Source organism: Pinus tabuliformis, chromosome 9, assembly GCF_031772625.1.
Source record: "Pinus tabuliformis cultivar Carrire ecotype Pingquan chromosome 9, CPIR1, whole genome shotgun sequence".
Classification (NCBI taxonomy): domain Eukaryota; kingdom Viridiplantae; phylum Streptophyta; class Pinopsida; order Pinales; family Pinaceae; genus Pinus; species Pinus tabuliformis.
In genome coordinates, this window is record NC_142307.1 from 821,253,086 (window position 1) to 821,258,997 (window position 5,912).

Genomic DNA, 5,912 nt, shown 5'->3' on the forward strand with positions numbered 1-5,912 from the left:
CTCTTGATTGGACGACTTCCAAAAGCAATGGATCTTCTTTCTTGCATTAAAACAACACCAATCCCATTTCCCGAGGCATCACATTCCACAATAAAGGTTTTTGTGAAGTCCGATGTAGCTAACACTGATGCTTGGCACATTGCTTCTTTAAGATGTTCAAAGGCTTTAGTTGCTTTTGGAGTCCAAGAAAATGCATCTTTCTTCAGTAATGTTGTTAGAGGCACCACTATTCTCCCATAATTCTTAAAAAACTTGAGATAATACCCTGTCAACCCAATAAATCCTTGAAGATGCTTTAGGGTTGTGGGGATTTTCTATTCCTTAATGGCTTTAATTTTGTTAGGGTCTACCTTAACACCCTCATGAGATATAATATGACCTAAATATTCCACCTCTTGTACTCCAAATAAACATTTGGATGTTTTTGCATATAATTGTTTCTCCTCCAATAGTTTGAGCACCCTATCAACATGTTGAACATGATCCTTCCAAGACTTGCTGTAGATTAATATATCATCAAAAAATACTAACAAAAAATTTCTAAGGAAGGGTTTGAAAATGGAATTCATCAACCTTGAAATGTGGAAGGTGCATTAGTAAGTCCAAAAGGCATGACCAAAAATTCATAATGACCTTCATAAATTCTGAATGTTGTTTTTTGAATGTCTTTAGTCTTCATTCTAATTTGATGATATCCTGAATGAAGATCCAACTTGGTGAAGTAAATTTATCCATGTAATTCATCCATCAATTCATCAATGATAGGAATGAGAAATTTATCTTTAATAGTGAGCTTGTTGAGCTCCCTATAATCCATAAACATATGCCATGATCCATCCTTCTTGTGCACCAATATGACTGAAGCAGAGAAAGAACTTTGACTAGGTTGAATTATACCGAACGATAGCATTTCTGCAACCATACGTTCAATTTCACTCTTTTGGGCATATGGATATTTGTAAGGTTTGATGTTTGGAGAAACACTTCCTGAAATCAAGTGAATAGCATGATGATAATCACTAGTTTGTGGGATTCCTTTGGGAGTGTCGAACATGTTATAATGACTGTCCAAGGCTTTTTGGAGATATAGAGAAATAGACGATTTCAATGTTTGAACCTCTAGTGAGCATAATTGTGTAATTACACCCCATTGTTCTTTCTTAAAAATATTTGTCATACCATTAGAGCTTATGATCTTCCCTTGTTTCACTGTGATAACCCTTAATTCAAATTCCTTTCCTTCCCAAAATAATTTCAAGAAAAGTTATTGAACATTAAAAACTATCGTCCCCAAAGATTGTAACCATTGGACTCCTAGTAAAATATCAACACCACCCATTGTAATGGAAAGCATTGGAATATTCAATACATATTATCCCATGGTTAGTTTGATATTATGGCACCTTCTAGAGCAATTTATAGTTCCTCCATTTGCAACCATCACTTGAACCTCTAGTGCTGGATATAAAAATAAATTCAATTCCTTGGCTATTTTACATTGAATAAAATTATGAGTATTACTCGAATCAGTCAACACTATTACATTTTTATTCTTGACATATAGTTCTATCTTGAGGGTTTGAGGAGTGGTAATTTCCACCAATGTATTACAAGATATCATTGGATTCATTTCTTCTTTTTCTAGGGTTGGTTCCTGGCATATATCCTCTTCTTTTGATGCTTCTTGTTCCTTTTCTTCCTCCTCTTCACAATCTATGTAAAATAATTTATTCTTAGCACACTTATGACCTTCATTGTATTTGCTATCACAACTATAACAAAGCCCTTTTTCTCTTTTTTTACTCCAGTTATTGTGGTGTCAAACTTGTAGGTTGTGGAAGGCTAGTAGCAACAACACTTCCATCTTTAAAGTTGTAAGTGGTAGACTTCCTTGTTTCCATAATTTTGATTTCAACTTTTCTTTCCACCTTGAATTCCTTCTCTAGTGAATTAGGTTCCCAAAGGCAAACCTCATGTTGGATGTTATCCTTTAAATTCCCTATGAAGACATCAATCCCATGCTCCTTTGGAATATCATTTACCTTCATATTTAATCTTTGGAAGGTGTCAATGTGCTCCGCCATTGAACCCTTTTGTTTTAGATTTATCAATTGGCTAAAGAAAGTATTGCTCTTTGTATCCTCATAATGTGCCACCAATTCCGCCACAAAAATTATCCAAGTGACAATTGATTTACAAGAACAAAGCCATCGATACCATGCAAATTGGTTTTGTTCTAAATATAAAGATGCAATGCGTAACTTTTGTGTTCGCAACATCATGTAGATCAAAGAATTGCTCCATATGTAGTATCCATGTTACCAGATCCTTTCCATCAAACATCCTCATATCGATCTTTGGAATGTGGTTAGTCTTCAACCCACTATGTGATTTTCATGGAGTACCTTGTCAACACTAGGAATCATTTCTTGCAACAACATTGTCAAACCTTCCAGGTCCCTTTTCATTTCTGTTTTTAAACCATCCTTCAAACCTTCCATATTGACATTCATCATTGCTTCCATGTCAGATTTCAAACCATACACCTTATCTTCTAGTTCATTTTTGGTTACTCTTTGCGAGAGTGAAGTTTGTTGCACTTGGTCTCGTAATTTTGAGATATCATGTTGCATTTGTTCCTCTTCTTCATGCGTCATAGTAGAGTTTTTTGGTTGCTTACTAGGTGTGTCCATTTTTTTGTTTTGAGATATTTTGGAATCAAACAATCATATCTATGTTACACTAAGTCCTTTGAATCACTTCAAATTGATTTTTCAAACAAATGTTATGCAAAATTTAAAAAATACAAACATTTTTCTTGCTTTTTAAGAAGCTCGATATTGAAACTATTGTATCTCTATAATTTCGGCTTTCTAAGGTCTAAAATTTCATCCTATGGTATCTCTATGAGTCATATTTCCAATGCCACAAGTAAGACTGAAATTGGATTATTCAAGATAAAGTTATGCCCAATCTCCCACGATGACCTGATTATGGACTGGTTCAGTAGATCAAACTTGTACAAAATTCCACGTGTCACTGTTTTGACCTTCGACCCGAAAAATAATACATGAAAAACTAAAGCCTGTTCACATTCATAATTTTTTTTACGAAATTCAAATTCGATGCTCGTAGAGAAAGTTATGATGATTTTCCCTAGGTCACCTGTTTGAGACTAAATTCTGGAGCCTGCAAAAACCCTAAATTCTTTGAACAACATCTCAGAAAATATAACGAACCAAGATATGAAATTTTTATATGAAGTTCATCAAGATTTCGAATCTTTGTAGTTGAAATTTCAACTTCTTATTCCCAGTAGAAAAAATGTTATAGCGAAAATTCTAAGATGACTTGTTTGAAGCATCAAAACCCTAGAATCCAATGCTCTAATACCAAATGCTATGCAACCAGATCACAAAACAAAAGAAAACATAGATCAATGACTTGAAAATTAGCCTCTTCGAGGAGGAAAACTCCTTCACATCATATAAATGAACAATTATTAGATGATACAAATGATAAGACCTCCTTGGTATATATAGGAGTCTAATGGGTCACAACATAATCAAAGCCTACATAACAATAATAATTTAAGGGCACAACAATAACAATAGTGGGATTCTATGGAGCACAATAATAACAATATGGGGGCTACATGGGCAAAACAATAACAATAGGGGGCTACACTAACAATAACAATAAGGGGACTACACTAGTATTATAGGGACCTAATAGAGGCATGAGAGAAGCTCTTTAATCTCAGGCTCCAATATATTCTTTTCACTGATGATTCCTTCTCCCTCAAATTGGAAATGACAATAAAAGAAAATTCTTAATTTTCCTCAATAATTTTCATGAACTTTCTTATCTTCTCCTTGATGTTGCTCATGAGTCCTTTGTTGTTCTCCTCTTCCCTGAGGATGCAGATGCATTTTTGATTGTGACCAGGTTTTCCAAAGTATTTAAAGTAGTCATTTTTCCTATCTAGCTGGTCACAGGTTCAATAGTTTCAACACTAACAATTGTTACAACATCCACTATTACAATATCCACTGTTACATAAGTTTCAACATTTTTAATAGTAATAGTAGCATCAATTGTTATAGTAGTTTCAACATAAATAGTTGTTACGTCATCCGCTGTTACAACATCAAATATTACAGAATAAACTATTACAACATCTGCTCCTACAAAAATTTCAACATTAAGTGTATAACAGTTTCAATAGTAATAGTTGTTACAACATCAACTGTTACAACAATTCCAACATTTTCAATTGTTACAACAATTTCAATAGTAGCTATTAGAATAGTTTCAAGAACAACTGTTATAGTAGAAACAATAAGAATTTCAACATAAGTTCCAATTATGTATTGTTCCTCTAATGATCCTTGGATTAAGGCTTCTTTTTGGGGTGAATTTTCTATGGTAATACATAAAGTTCTTGAATTCACTCCTCTCCCCGATCTCATATATATGTCATTACATTCAATGGGGGAGTAAGTAGGAAAAACAGGTTCTTTGATTGGTTGTGCAACCTTCTTATTCAGATTTGGGTTAGGTTGAATAGGTAGATGTGAATATAGAGGATGATTAATTGGTGGTGCATTAGGAAAAAAATATAGTTGTTGCTATTAGACAAGCAATTGAGTTTGAATAGGGAACTGTCTTGGAAATGAGGTTCCACACCATCCTTGAGGCCACGAGGATATCTGACTCGCGAGAGTGGACGATTGTGGCCATAATGTGGGGTATTGAATTGGAGAAGGACTAGGAGTTTTCCATGAAATTGTAGGATTTTGAATTTTCTAAGGATCATACATGTTAGTCCAAGTATTAAAAAATGATGATGGGTTTTGAACTATACCTAGATATCAAGCTTTCCATGGTTTCTTCATCTCATCACCTGATTCCTTGAATAATTCTTATAATCCTGACAACCATAAATAATGTTTTGTTGAGTGATCTTGCTCAAAAATACCACAAAACTTCACACTATTTAGTGGACACTCTTTAATGGAGTGCTTCTTTCTACAGTTGGAGCATAATATTAGCAATCCCTTTTCAACTTCGACTTGATTCTATTTTTCTTGCGAAATGTTCAATTGTGGAGATAAAGAGCTAATGATATATATTTTAAAATTTTGGAACAAAATATCAATTTCCGCCCTTATGGCTTTTCCATTGGCTAATTTTTGTATCTCAATAGAATCATCCAATGATCCTCCCATACTCCTCACTGAGAGATTACTTGAAGCACCATTTCTTCCTTTCTCAACAAGCTTCTTCAGCTAGCTTTTATATTCTATCAACACATGGATTAATACATGGGGGGAGAAACAAATTTACCTTTAAATGAAATTTAGTAGAACAAAATCTAATTGCAGGAAATGTAGCTTATGTGTACCGAATCTTTATGAGGCCAAGCCCACTTTAGTATGTTGAAGTGATGCACAGGTTCATACCTCTTGTCTTATTGCCCTATCACCTTAGAGCCAACAACACATTTAAACAGTTATGAAAAATGCATCTAAAAATTCCAGTTATGGTCTTGCAACCTTTATAACGTCCCCGACAATGACGCCAAAATGTTGGGCAAATGAATTGTCTTAATGAAACAAGCCAATTCACTCAAACATAAATTATAAATCAAGGTTGGTCTTTTTATTTCAAGGTTATCGTGAAAAATATATGCATGCAACAATTTCTAACTCGCATTGGCTAATTCCTAATATTTAGTTGTCTTCTACAAACTATTAACACACAATCAAATCAAAGGTTGTTGTCACTCTTCACACTTGTAGGAATAAAAATCAATCTCATTGTGAAACCCTCACTTGCATAAAAATAAATCATTGCATACCATGCTGGAAATGAAAGTCACTCTTACAGAAATAAAATAACAATCATTC